The sequence below is a fragment of the Mobula birostris genome, chromosome 12 (genome assembly GCF_030028105.1).
Source record: "Mobula birostris isolate sMobBir1 chromosome 12, sMobBir1.hap1, whole genome shotgun sequence".
Classification (NCBI taxonomy): domain Eukaryota; kingdom Metazoa; phylum Chordata; class Chondrichthyes; order Myliobatiformes; family Myliobatidae; genus Mobula; species Mobula birostris.
The window spans coordinates 109,082,838-109,098,302 of NC_092381.1; positions in this window are offsets into that span (position 1 = coordinate 109,082,838).

A 15,465-nucleotide genomic window follows, 5' to 3' on the forward strand; every position below is an offset into this window, starting at 1 on the left:
ACAAGTTGGGTGATCCTAGCCATTATCAATACTCTTCAGAGATGGTCTGCCCAACGTCAGTGGTTGCACAACCAGGACTTGTGATATGTACCAGCTGTGCATACGACCATCCACCAGCTGCCCCCATGACTTCACGTGACCTTAATTAGGGGGAGGGGTGGCCTAAGCCAATGCTACACCTTACCCAAGGGTAACCTGCAGGCTAGCAGAGGGAAGGAGCGCCTTTCACCTCCTCTGGTACAGACTTATCTCCACCCCACCACCCGGCACCTCAGAACATGAGACTATAATGAGCCATTTTACCAACAAGCAACACACACAATTACGCTGGAGGAACTGATCAGATCAGGTCAAGCAGAATCCATGGTAGGGGTCCCCAACCACGTTTATGCCATTAAGCGAGGGATCTGTGGGCCCAGGTTGGGAACCCCCGATCAATGAAGAGGGATAACCAATGAATGTTTTGAGTTGAAACCCTTCATCGACATTTTGTGTGTGGTGCTCAAGATTTCTAACATCTGCAGAACCTCTTGTGTCTCCAACTTATCAGTGATGTGATTTTCCATACAGATACTAATGAGATACCTTACTTTTTCATAAACCGTAGGTTACTCTGTATTGTAATTACTTTTAATGTCTTTTATTGATTTCAAGATACAGCACAGAATGAGCCCTTCTGGCTCAATGAGTCCATACCACACAATTACACCAATATGACCTACTAATCTACTAATCCACGGGTTTTTGGAATATGGGAGGAAAACCCATGCGGCCTCGGGGAGAAGATATAAGTGACTTGTCATATGATGAGTGTTTGAAGACTTTGGGCCTGTATTCACTGGAATTCAGAAGAATGAGAGGTGACCTCATTGAAATCTATCAAATGTTGCAAGGCCTCGATAGGGTGGATGTGGGGAGGATGTTTCCTACAGTGATGGAATCTTAAGAGCTGAGAACACAACTTCAGAATAGAGGGGCGTCCTTCTAAAAGGGAGATGAGGGATTTCTTTAGCCAGAGGGTGGTGAATCATAGAATTCATTGCCAGATGCAGCTGTGGAGGTTGTCTTTACATATGTTTAAGGCAGAGATTGATGGATTCTTGATTGCTCAGGTATGAAGGGATGTGGGGAGAAGCAGGAAATTGGAGCTGAGAAGAAATATGGATCAAACATGATGAAGTGGCGGAGTACACTCGATGAGCGTAATTCTGCTACTATATTTTTATGGTCTTATGAACACTTTACAGACAGCGACAGGAATTGAACCTGGATTGCTGGCACTGAGACCGTTACTCTACTGTGTCCCCCAAATGAGTGTCCTAGAGCCTCACACCGATCACTCTCTGTTAAAAACTTACCTCTGACATCTGCTTATAGTTTCTTCCAGTCACCTTCAATGTAAATTTATTGTCTTTTCCAATATTTTTATTATTAATTTTACATATAAGAATACAGAGTACAAGAAAAAAGATCTTTCAATACATTATACTAAATCACATATAAAGACTCCTTACCTTATATTCAGGCAGATTAATTAATTCATAACATTGAAATATAGTAATTTTATTATATAAAAAAATCAAACCCACTACCAAGACCGAAGCTGATTAGTAAAGAAAAAAAGGAAAAAAAAATATTAGTCGTCATCTGTGCTTTACCAGCAAATCAAAGGTTTTGAAAATAATTCAAAAAGGTCCCCACAATGTTTGAAAGTCTTGGCTAGATTCAGAGATTGAACATTGAATCTTCTCTAAATTTAAACATGATATCACATCACGTAACCATTGACCGTGAATAGGAGGGGCCGCATCTTTCCATTTAAGCAAGAGCGTCCTGACCATAAGAGAAATAAAAGCCAATGTGCAAGTCAGATGACTCCAAAATAATATCCTTTCCTCCAACAATACCAAATAAAGCGGTGAAAGGATTAGGCTTAAAGTTTACTTTGAGAAGTATCGAGAAAATTTGAAATACTTCTTTCCAATATTTTCCAAGACTCGGGCATGTCCAAAACATATGAATGAGTGAAGCTTCTCCATTATTACATTTATCACAATATGGAGATATATCTAAATAAAAATGAGACAACTTATCCTTAGTCATATGGGCCCTATGGACCACTTTAAAATGTAGGAGAGAGTGGCGGGCACATAATGATGAAGTGTTAACCAATTAAAAAATTTGATTCCAAGTTTCCTCATAAATTGAAGTCTCTAAATCTTGTTCCCAAAGATTTTTAATTTTATCTAAAGGAACACTTCTCATTCCCAACAGCATATTATAAATATTAGATATAGATCCATTATAAAGAGGTTTCAAATTTAAAATTGCATCTAGTAGATTCTTATCAGGACTTTTAGGAAATGTACCTATTTGAGACCGTAAAAACTCTTATTTGTAGGTATAGAAAAAAATGAGTTTTGCTTGAACTATATTTAGTTGACAGTTGTTCCAACGAAAAGAGGCCTCCGTCTACAAACAAGTCCTGAAAGCATTTAATACCTAATCTGTCCCATTCTTTAAAAGCCACATCAATCATAAAGAGTTTTTTAAAAAATTAGAAAAAATGGGACTCGAAAGAGAAAATCACAATAAGCCAAAGTATTTTCAGAATTGTATCCAAATTCTCATAGTGTGTTTAACTACCAGATTATCAGTTAACTTGCTCAGAGACAAAGGAAGTGAGGATCCAAGAAGAGAAATAATAGAAAATTTATTAACAGAATTAGCTTCTAAGAAAACCCACATCGGGCAATCCTCATGATTAATGTAATATAACCAAAATGTAAGATTTCTTATATTAACTGCCCAGTAATAAAATCTAAAGTTTGGTAAGGCTAATCCTCCATTCTTTTTATCTTTCTGAAGATGAATTTTATTTAATCTAGAATGCTTATTCTTCCATATATAAGAAGATATAATAGAGTCAAGAGAATCAATGAAAGATTTAGGAATAGAAACAGGCAATGCCTGAAAAAGATATATAAATTTAGGTAATATATTCACTTTAATAGAGTTAATTCGGTCGATCAGCGATAACGAAAGAGGCGACCAATTTGATAGTATTCTTTTTACATGATTCAATAGGGTAAGAAAATTTTCTTTAAATAGACGCTTATAGTTTTCAGTAACTGTTACACCCAAGTAAATTGGTTTCTTACAATTTTAAAAGGAAGGTTAGAATTTGTTGGTATCAAATTATTCAAAGGGAAAAGTTCAGTTTTATGTAGGTTTAATTTATAACCTGAGAACTGGCTAAAACAGGAGAGCAAAGAAAGCGCATGGGGAAACGAAATCTCAACATTAGAAATAAATAACAGATCATCAGCGTACAGCAAGACTTTGTGAATAGTGTCCCTCCTTAGAATACCGGTGATATCATTAGAATCTCGAAAGGCATTGGCTAAAGGTTCTAAGGCCAGATCAAAAAGCAAAAGGCTCAGCAGACAGCCTTGACTAGTGCCACGTTGAAGCTTAAACGGTTTGGAATTATAAGAATTAGTGATAACCCTAGCAGAAGGAGCTAAATAAAGTAATTTAATCCACTGAATGAAAACGGGTCCAAAATTGAATTTTTCTAAAGTTTTAAATAAATAATTCCATTCGACTCTGTTGAAAACTTTCTCAGCATCTAGGGATACCATACATTCTGATACTATGTTAGAAGGAGAATAAATAACATTTATTAAAGTGAGAATATCGATTTCTGATAAACCCAGTTTGGTTATTGGAAATGACAGATGGTAAAATATTTTCAATCCTATGGGCCAAAACTTTAGATAGGATCTTAGTATCAACATTAAGTAAAGAAATTGGTCTATAAGAAGAGCATTCAGTTGGATCCTTATTCTTTTCAAGAATAAGCGAAATGGAAGCCTCATAAAAAGATAGAGGGAGTCTGCCCGACTTAAAGGAATCCAAAAAAACTGAACATAAGTGAGGTATAAGCAGTGAGGAAAAGATCTTGTAAAATTCTCCAGAAAATGCGTCTGGACCCGGAGCTTTCCTCAAACGTAATGAGCGCACAGCCTCAACAATTTCCTCAAAAGAAATAGGTTGTCCAACAACTTTCTGTTGTCGGCAGAAATTGTAGGAATGTTTAGTTGACCTAAAAAAAATTGTTCATTACAATGTTATCCTTAGAAGATTCAGAACTATAGAGTTTAGAGTAAAATTCTCTAAAAGTATCATTTATTTCTAAATAATCAGTTATCCTATCACCATTAGCTTTGCATATTGCTTTAATCTGCTGTTTAGCTATAAAGGTTTTAATTTGATCAGCCAATAATTTACCTGTTTTATCTCCATGAATATAAAATTGACTTTTATCTTTTAGGAGTTGAGTTTCAATTGGACAGGTTAAAAGGAGATCATATTTAGTTTTAGTTTCAACATCTCTTTTATATAAGGCAGGTTCTGGAGCCAAGGTATACTCTTGGTCTAACTGTTCCAGCTGATTGGCTAAATCACTTCTCTCTTTATTAGCTTTTCTCTTAATACTTGCAGTATAAGAAATAATTTGTCCTCTAATATAGGCCTTAAAGGCATCCCATCTGATAAGATTCGAAGTTTCCTCTTTATTCTCTTCAAGAAAAAAGTAATTTGTCTCTCCATTAAACTTTAAAAATTTTTTATCAGATAACAAAGTTAGATTAAATTGCCAAAATCTATTTGTTTGAAGAAGACCAAGGAGATTTAAAGATAGAAACACAGGAGCATGATCTGAAACATCAATCTCTTTATATTCACAGGATCAAACTGATGAAATCATTTGGCTATCAATAAAAAAACAATCAATCCTGGAATATGTATGATGGACATGAGAGAAACATGAATATTCCTTATGCACTGGATGAAAAAACACCAAGCATCAACAATGCCACATTTCATTAAAAAAATTAATAAACACAGCTGATTTATTTGGTAACGTAAACACTTGGAAATCTGCAGATGCTGGAAATTCAAGCAACACACGCACAATGCTGGTGGAACGCAGCAGGTCAGACAACATCTATGACAAATCTTTGACAAAGGGTCTCGGCCCAAAACGTCAACCGTACCTCTTCCTACAGATGCTGCCTGACCTGCTGCATTCCACCAGCATTTTGTGTGTGTTGATTTATTTGGTATCATTGGTTTAGAAGATGAACGATCTAAAACTGGATCTAAGCAACAATTAAAGTCTCCACCCATCACCAATGAGTACAGACTTAGATCTGGCAAAAATGGAAAAACAAAACGCTCAAAGAAACCTGGGTCATCTATATTCAGAGCATACACATTGGCAAATACAATTAATTTGTTGTTTAGTTTCCCTGATACTATAACAAAATGCCCATTCTGTTATACTGTACTGCCCTTAATAAGACCATGCCCAGATTGCATTCCATCGTGGTGAGCCCTGCGACAATCTTGAATGGCCTGTCTCCAGGACATAGTCTGTTGTTAACCGATATGACCTGTCGGGTTTCTTTCCTGGCCATATAGGTGAGTTAGTAGTGGCCTTAGTCTCTCTGAGTATCCCCTGGTGTTTTAGTTCCTCCACTATACCCTGGACAGCTGCCAGTGCATCTGGTTTTATAGGATACTGCTTATGAAATTACTTTATGTTGAGCAAAGGGAACTTTATTATCTATAAGGATTGAAACCTCTCTAACTTGGCCTGAAACAAGGAATGGAAATGAGATTCCCTCCATTGATTAAAAAGACGTGAATTGTCACACTTACATACATGGGTTTCTTGAAGAAAAGCAATTGGTACCTTATGTTTTTTAATATAGGCAAAAATCTTATTGCTTTCCACGGGGTGATTTAGCCCTTTCATGTAAAAACTAAGTACATTAATACTTTGGTACATTTTAAAACTATTTATAAGGTTAAAGTAGCAATCAGAAAAATGTATATTAACCCCAAATAATATACCTTGAGATATATTAGCTAAGCAACAGAATTGACTAGATTCCCAAATCAGCTTCAAAAGAAAAGAACTCCCCATCCTCCTCCCTCCTCCCAAAGAGAGAAACTCTGTCAAAGAACAACCGCTATCTACCTCCCCTAAACACATTCCCTTAGAAAGCCTGTTGGAACTGCTCCGAAGAATTCAAGGTTATTTACTGTTGCAACCAAAACTAAATAATGTACAGTGAAAAGCAAGCTTAGACAGGTTTATCGAACAGAAATAGCAATTATTCATACTGAAAAATATTAAACAGTCATTTTTTAATATGTAGTATTTCTGTTTTTGCAAGATTTTTAATCTATTCAATATATGTGAACAGTCATTTTTTGAGTCTAAAAATTCTTGCACCTGCTCCTTCATATAAAACCATTTAAATGATCCATCTTCCATTGTAATTCTCAGTCGAGCCGGAGAGCAAAGAGAGGGTTTAAAGTTTTGGCTGTATAGCTCCGCCATAGTTTTTTTAAACTTAACATGTTATGCCATAACTTCTAATGAAAAGTCTTCAACAACACAAATCTTTTCATCTTGGTAGTCAATCATACCTTTTCCATGGGCAGCACGAATCAGACGATTCTTTATTTGAAATTCATGGAAACATATAATGACTGATCTTGGTTTTGATTTGGAAGTCGATCCGTAGATAGGCGACCTGTGGGCATGATCAATCAAAGGCAGAGACTTAATAATATCAGGGAATAATTCCATCAAAAGATTTGCCAAGAATCCTTTAGGATTATCTCTTTCCGTTTGTTCTTTAAGTCCAAAGATTCGTAAATTGTTTCTCCTACTTCTGTTTTCCAAATCAATCATCTTCTGCCTCATTATTTCATTGGACTTGGATTGTTTGTCATACGGCTTTTGCAAATCATCCATTCTCTCGTCCAGTATAGTAATAATATCTTCATGTTCCTTTCTCTTCTTATCATGCTCGGTTAGAATTGCTTGAATATCGTCTAATTTCGTACCTATTTGTTTAATTTCAGCACTGATTTGTTGCGAGTCAGCCGACACTTCTTTTCTGAACTGTTGAAACTCCTCAGTACGCTTTTGAATAGCTTCCAAAGCTGCTTTGGTAGTCATAGTAATATAATAACCCATCTAACAGTAGTATTTCAAAAGGTTGGAGACAAAAGTAAGTAAGTTAGGAGCACCAGCAGAGGGCTGTTCCTCCATCAGCAGCCACCAGGATTGCTGGCACTGTAACAGCATTATGCTAACCATTACTCTACCGTGTCCCCCAAATGAGTGTCATAGAGCCTCACACCGATCACTCTCTGTTAAAAACTTAGCTCTGACATCCACTTATAGTTTCTTCCAGTCACCTTCAAAGTAAATTTATTGTCAAAGTACATAGTTGACACCATATACAACCCCGTGATTCATTTTCTTATGGGCATTCACAGTAAGTACAAAGAAGCACAACAAGACAGATAACTAGTGGGGAAAAAACAAACTCTGCAAATACAAAAAAAAATAAGAAAATAAATAAGCAATAAATACCTTGAACATCAGATGAAGAGTCTTTGAAAGTGAGTCCATAGATTGTGGGAAGATTTCAATGATGGGACAAGTGAAATTGAGTGAAGTTATCCCCTTTGGTTCAAGAGCCTGATGCCTGAAGGGTAATGACTGTTTCTGAATCTGGTGGTGCAAGTCCTGAAGCTCCTGTACCTCCTTCCTGATGGCATCAGCGAGAAGAGAGCATGTCCTGGGTGGTGGGGGTCCCAGATGATGGATGCTGCTTTCCTGGAATGGCAGTCCATGTGGATGTGCTGAATAGTGCGAAGGGCTTTACCGTGATGATCTCGGCTGTATCCACTACTTTTTGTAGGATTTTCCATTCGGGCCATTGGTGTTTCCACATCAGGCTGTGACATAACTGGACAATATATTCTCCACCGCACACGTATAGAAATTTTTGACAAGGTTTTAGATGACGTGCCAAATCTACGCAAGCTTCTATGAAAGTAGGGGTGTTGCTGTGCTTTCTTCATAATGACACTGATGTGCTGGGCCCAGGACTGATTGTCTGAAACGATAACACCAAGGAACTTAAAGTTGCTGACCTTTTCCACCTTTGATCCCTTGATGAGGACTGGCTCATGGACCTTTGGTTTTCTTCTCCTGTAGTGAGTAATCCGCTCCTTGGTGTTGCTGACGCTGTGTGACAAGTGGTTGTCGTGACACCATTCAGCCTCTGCCTTAAATATATCCAATGACTTGGCCTCCAAAGCTGCCTGTGGCAAAGAATTCCACAGATTTACCACACTCTGGCTAAATAAATTTCTCCTCATCTCTGTCCAAAATGGACATTCTTATGTTCTGAGGCAGTGCCCTCTGTTCCTAGCCTCCTCCACTATAGGAGACGTACTCTCCAAATCAACTCTATCAAGTCCTTAAAACTTTTGATAGATTTCAATGAGACTCCCCCACCACCACCACCACCATCTCATTCCTCCGAACTCTAACGAGTACAGATCTAGAGCTACCAAATGCCCCTAGCATAACCCTTTCAATCCCAGAATCATTTTTGTGAACCTCCTCTGAACTGTCTCCAATATTAGCACATCTTTTCTTGGGTAAGGGGCCCAAATCTTCTCACAGTACTCCAAGTGAGGCCTCACCAGTGCTTTATAAAGCCTCAACGTTACATCCCACACACATGAAAGTTGCTGGTGAACGCAGCAGGCCAGGCAGCATCTCTAGGAAGAGGTACAGTCGACGTTTCGGGCCGAGACCCTTCGTCAGGATGAAGTCAGGACGGGTGTAGTCCTGACGAAGGGTCTCGGCCCGAAACGTCGACTGTACCTCTTCCTAGAGATGCTGCCTGGCCTGCTGCGTTCACCAGCAACTTTCATGTGTGTGGCTTGAATTTCCAGCATCTGCAGAATTGCTCATGTCAACATTACATCCTTGCTTTTATATTCTAGACCTCTTGAAATGAATGCCAACATTGCATTCACCTACCTCACCACCAACTCAACTTGCAAGTTAACCTTTAAGGAACTCTACATGAAGACTCCTAAGTCCCATTGCACCTTGGAGTTTTGAATGTTCTGCCCATTTGGAAATAGTCCATGATTTTATTTCTTCTACCAAAGCGCATGACCATACAGTTCCTAACAATATATTCCATCTGCCACTTTTTTGCCCATTCTGTCAATCTATCTAAGTTCTTCTGCAGCTTCTTGCTTCATCAGAACTACATCCCCATCCACCTATCTTCATGTCATCTGACAACTTGACCACAAAGCCATCAATTCCATCATCCAAATCATTGACATATAACAAAAAAGAAGTGGTTGTAACACTGACCCCTGTGGAACACCACTAGTCGCTGTCAGCCAGCCAGTAAAGTCTCCCTTTATACCCACTCTTTGCCTCCTGCCAATCAGCTGATCCTCTATCCTTGCTAGCTTCTGTCCTGTAATACCATGGACCCTTGTGAAGCAGCCTCACGTGCAGCAACATGTCAAAGGCCTTCTGAAGACCTAAGTAAACAACATCCACCAATTCCCCTTTGTCTATCCTGTTTGCTATCTCTTCAAAGAATTCCAAAAGATTTGTCAGGCAAGATTTTCCCTTGAGGAAACCATGCTGACTATGACCTATTATGTACCTCCAAATATCCTGAGACCTTATCTTTAACGATCGACTCCAGCATCTTCCCAAGCATTGCGATCAGGCTAAATGGCTGATAATTTCCTTCTTTCTGCCTACTTCCTTTCTTGAAGAGTGATGTGATATGTACAATTTTCCAGTTCACTGGAACCATGCCAGAACCTTTGATTCTTAAAATGTCAGCACAACATGTTGGCCGAATGGCCAGTACTATGCTGCAATGCTGTATGTTCCTTGTGCTAAATGCAAGTTGAAGTTTCACTGTCTCATATCACTGTCACCATTAATTCAACAGCAATATAGTGTCCGTATTTCAAAGTTCAAAGTAAATTTATTATCAAAGTACGAATATGTCACCATATCATACCCTGAGATTCATTTTTGCAGGCATTCACAGTAGAACAAAGAAACACAATAGAATCAATGAAAAACTACACATAAAGACTGACAAGCAACCAATGTGCACAGGAAGACAAACTGCAAATACAATAGATAAATAAATAGATAGGTGGATAGATAGACAAACAGGTAGAAAGATCAATTGATAGATAGGTAAATAAATAAATATTGAGAACAAGTTGTAGAGTCGTTGCAAGTAAATCCATAGGGTGTAGTATCAGTTCAGAGTTGAGGTGAGTGAAGTTATTCACACTGATTCAGGAGCTTGATGATTGAAAGACAATAACTGTTCCTGAGCCTGGTGGTGTGGGACCTGAGGCTCCAAAGGCAGCGAGAAGAGAGCATGGTCTGGGTGGTGGGGGTGCTTAATGATGGATGCTGCTTTCCTGACACAGTGCTCATTGTAAATGTGCTCAGTGTTGGGGAGGGCTTTGCCTGTGATGGTCTGGGTTGAGTCCACCAAGTTTTGTAGGCTTTTCCATTCTTGGGCACTGGGTTTTCATACCTTTCAAGGTAGTAAAGCCAGGGAATCTTGAAAGACCTCAATAGAGTGGATGTGGAGAGAATGTTTCCTATGGTGGGAGAGTCCAACAACAGAGGGCACAGCCTCAGAATGGAGGGGCATCCATTTAGAATGGGGATGAGAAGGACTCAGAGTGTGGTGAATCTGGAACTTGTTGCCACAGGTGGCTGTGGAGGCCAGTCATTGGGTATACTTAAGGATTCTTGACTGGTCAGGGCACGAAGAGGTACGAGGAGAAGTCAGGAGATTGTGGCTGAGAGGGAAATGTGTCAGCCATGATGAAGTGACGAAGCAGACCCGAGAGGCCAAATGGCCAATGTTTCTCCTATATTTTATGGTCTTATGGCTTCAGTCATAGTACTTTTCCACAATGTCAACATGACAAGCACAATGTGAAGAATGGATCTTGTAGGGTGCACATCTCCAATTTAGAATTACATTTGACATGAGATCGATTGTTGTTTATTTTCATATTAATATGTTCCTCCTGTGATTGTAAAATAAATTTTCAAATGTTATTAATGATTCTCCTCTGCAGCATTAACACTTTCGACTTTATATCTTCATTTTACACAATTTCAGCTCCTCACCTAATATAGTTCCCCTGCATAATACCTGCATTTGACCAGTGTCTCTCTCTCTCTCTCTCCCTCTGTCTCGCTGCTGCCAGAGGAAGGTGCTGGAGGCTTGGGTCTGGGGCAAGGTTTGATTGGCATGGTTTGTGAATTGGACTCTGCATTTGATGTGATGATGTGTTACTGGTTATTCCTTTTTCATTGCTATTTTGCACGCTCTTGATCTGGCTCTGCGGCCCGCGGTCAACAAATGACCCGGCACTAAATTAGACCAAGCTGAACTGAACTGAACATTCCTGTGCTGTTTCAAGGTTTAATATTTAATATTCTGTGTGTTTTTCACACATTTTTGAATTTGCATGATTTATTCTTTTTTGTGCATTTGGTGTTTGGTGTTTTCTTTGAATGTGTTCCATGGTATTTCTTTTGTTTCGTGGCTGTCTGTGGGAAGACAAATCTCAGGGTTGTATACCGCATACATGCTTTCATAATAAATGTACTTTGAATCTTTGAATATGGGAGAATAGGAACAGGATTGTAATTAGTAGGTTGGCATTTTACACAATGCATGACGGTACCACAGTGGCAAATGGAGGGTATAGGTTTATACTGTCATGTACCCTGTGACGGGAATAAAGAACCAGCAGAGATGGAAAACACTTTGGAGTCCAGTATTGCTATAAACTAATAATATTTATTAGTAACTACGCAACACAGTAATATAAATGTAGATAAATCAAACAGATTAGCAATGATTATATATATATGTAAGTATATCAGTAAGTGTGGAAATATATGTATGAAAAACCAAGCTTCCTTAAGTCTAGGAGTAAAAAGATACAGTCTTATGATGATGAGTAAAGTTAAATTCGGTTCAGTTCAGTTCGGTTCGTGATATTGAGTTGAGTAGTGATGGAGAGAGAGAGAGAGGGAGAGATTTGAGTTTTTAGGTGAACTGACGCCGTCAATCTTCTAGTTGTCCTTCAAAATCCTTTAAAAGTCACCGACTGTGACTTTAACAAAGGGGACCGGTTTTCTGTGGTGGAGCTATCCCCCAGGCGAGGGTGGACACATGGAGAACTCCCCACCAGTCAATCCCTTTCCTTTCCACTGCAAGAGCGACAGATGATCCGCCTGATCGATCCTCCAAAATCCCACTTTTTCTGCAGGCTCAACAATGCTCATTCAGTGTCCAAACCATGTGTCTGAGGTCTATCGTCTGACCTCCTATTTTATCTTCCCATGCTGAGCATCAACTGTCACTCAAATAACTCCTCCTTCCTTTGTGTAAGAAATACACAAGCATGCCATGTCCTTGAAGAAAGTATAAAGAACCTGTAAGCAGTCTTCATCTCTCTCTCTCTCTCTCTCTCTTTTAAAAACAAGTTGTTGGTGTTAAATAACTCGCTCGCTCTCTCTTTTCAAAAGCACAGTTAATAGGGGTAAATGAGCACAGTTCATAGGAGTAATTCAGGATCCTGTCACAATACTAAAGAATGAAATGTAGATCAGATAGTTACCTTTGACAGGATACCACAAGCCAAGCATATTCCATCAAATGCCCAAGCTTTGTAAGTCAAAGTAAAAGCCAAAATAAATTTATTATCAAAGTACATGTATAGAAATCCATTTTCTTACAGGCATTTACAGGAATATAAAATACAATAGAATTTATGAGAAAATATATATTTAAAAAACTGTCAGACAGCCAGCCAATGTGGAAAAGAAGACAAAGTGTACAAATGAATAAATAAAATTGGGCGGTCTTTCATTGATTCTGTTCTGGTTACTATTCTATAGATTATTGAGTAGGCCTGAAAGAAAATGAATTTCAAGTTGTATATGGTGACATGTATGTCCTTTGATAATAAATTTACTTTGAACTTTTGAACTTTGAAATAATACTGAGAATAGGAGTTGTAGAGTCATCAAAAGTGAGTCTGCAGGTTGTGGAATCTATTCAGTGCTGAGGTGACTGAAGTTGTCCCCACCGGTTCAGGGTGACAAAATAAGAACATTATTTTGAATTGAAAGAACTAAACCTTTGCAAAGTGTTGCGGGGAATTCGTAGTTTATACTTTATTATACTTTATACTTTATTGTCGCCAAACAATTGATACTAGAGCGTACAATCATCATAGCGATATTTGATTCTGCTCTTCGTGCTCCCTGGAGTACAAATCGATAGTAAATATTAAAATTTTAAATTATAAATCATAAATAGAAAATAGAAAAATGGAAGGTAAGGTAGTGCAAAAAAACCGAGAGGCAGGTCCGGATATTTGGAGGGTACGGCCCAGATCCAGGTCAGGATCCGTTCAGCAGTCTTATCACAGTTGGAAAGAAGCTGTTCCCAAATCTGGCCGTACGAGTCTTCAAGCTTCTGAGCCTTCTCCCGGAGGGAAGAGGGACGAAAAGTGTGTTGGCTGGGTGGGTCGTGTCCTTGATTATCCTGGCAGCACTGCTCTGACAACGTGCGGTGTAAAGTGAGTCCAAGGACGGAAGATTGGTTTGTGTGATGTGCTGCGCCGTGTTCACAATCTTCTGCAGCTTCTTCCGGTCTTGGACAGGACAACGTCCATACCAGGTTGTGATGCACCCTAGAAGAATGCTTTCTACGGTGCATCTATAAAAATTAGTGAGGGTTTTAGGGGACAGACAAAATTTCTTTAGTTTTCTCAGGAAGTAAAGGCGCTGGTGGGCCTTCTTGGCAGTGAACTCTGCTTGGTTGGTCCAAGTCAGCTCATTTCTGATATTGACCCCAAGGAACTTAAAGCTTTTGACCTGTTCCGTGGAATTGGTAGAGTCATCTTTTGAGAAACTTGCCAGTGATAGCGTGGCCTCATGGAAAAGAAACTGTTGTGTGGCAAGGTTCATTCTTCTAAAAATGGATCGTGTTGATACAGCTCGGAACAGGTCGAGCCCCACCACCTATTTAACGCTAGCCCAATCACAGGACAATTTGCAATGACCAGATTACCTGCTAACCGGTAGGTCTTTGGACTGCGCTCACGGGGAGGAACATGCAAACTTCTCCCCAGGCGGCGCCGGAATTGAACTCGCAACTCCAAACTCCCACGCTGTAATAGCGTCGCTTAACCGCTAGGCTACCGGGGTGCCCTGAAGTCTTGGAGTAGTCTGGAAGAAACTATTTCCAGTGGTTCTAACTAGAGGATTTAATGCTAAAAAAAAAGAGCCAAGAGAGTGGACACAACGAGTTGTAAATGAAAATTATATAAAACGGTTTTTAAACTATTTTATAAAGATTCGCTTTATTTATCACATATGCATGGAAGCATATGGTGAAATGCATCATTTTCCCTCAAAGCCGAACACAGTCCAAGGATGTGCTGGGGGAAGCAGCCCGCCACGCTTCCGGCGCCATCATAGCATCCCATAACCCTAAAGCAAACGTCTTCACTAAACAGTAAACCTCCAGCTAGTTTCTTGAAAGGGCCGATGCAATCATGTCGGGCCGAACGGCAGCATCTTCCACCGTTTAACGCAGGGAATTCCAACCGGGGGTCCACGGACCTCTTGCTTAACCGCTTGGTACATGACATTTAATAAAAAGGTTGGGAACCCCTGGTTTAATGTAACTATGTAAATTCATGGCAGATGACAACAAATGATAGACAGTCATCCAGATCTTATGCGCGCGCACATAGGGAATCGCCCTTTGGGATCAGTCCCGAGCCTCTCTGTTCTATCAATCGACGGACGTGCTGGAACAAGTTGAACTACCATGCTGTCTAGCTAATGAAAGACTCTTCATTTTTGACACAAGCCAACTGCTCGGTGGAAGGGGCGGGACAAGCTCTCGGGCTGACGCTGTAAACAAAACCATGTTTCGATATCAGTCGGGCAAGAGAAACCGAAGCGATAAAACAGACTAATAATAGAGGTTTGAGGGCATGCTGTTGCTGACGACGTAACCCTGCGGCTGTTTTTTAAGGGGGAAAAAAAACAAAGAGCGTTACTTTGCTTTGAAGGCCGAGATGAAAAACAGGGCTTCTGACGGGATTAGGAAGCAGATCAGAGGTCCCAGTTTCACGGGAGACAAGAAAATCAAGGTTGCAGCCAAGAACCAGAAGACGTGGGTGAGACTTGCGACCGTTTTCGCGTATTTGCTCTGCGTGTCTCTAACTGCCGTGATATTGGTAATTTACTATACTTTGATCTGGGAGCCGGTCCGGTCGAGGCCGGGACCTCCTAACGCCAATCTAACTGCGGTTAATACAGAACTCGGCAACTTTAGCTCCGGGCTTAAACGGAGAAGCAGCCTGCAAGATTTCAACCATCCCCGGCGACAAAGGAGCCATTTAAGAAGCAAAGGCAGTCGGGCTGGCGATCTGGTGAACCCGGGGGCTTGGAGGGCGAGCACG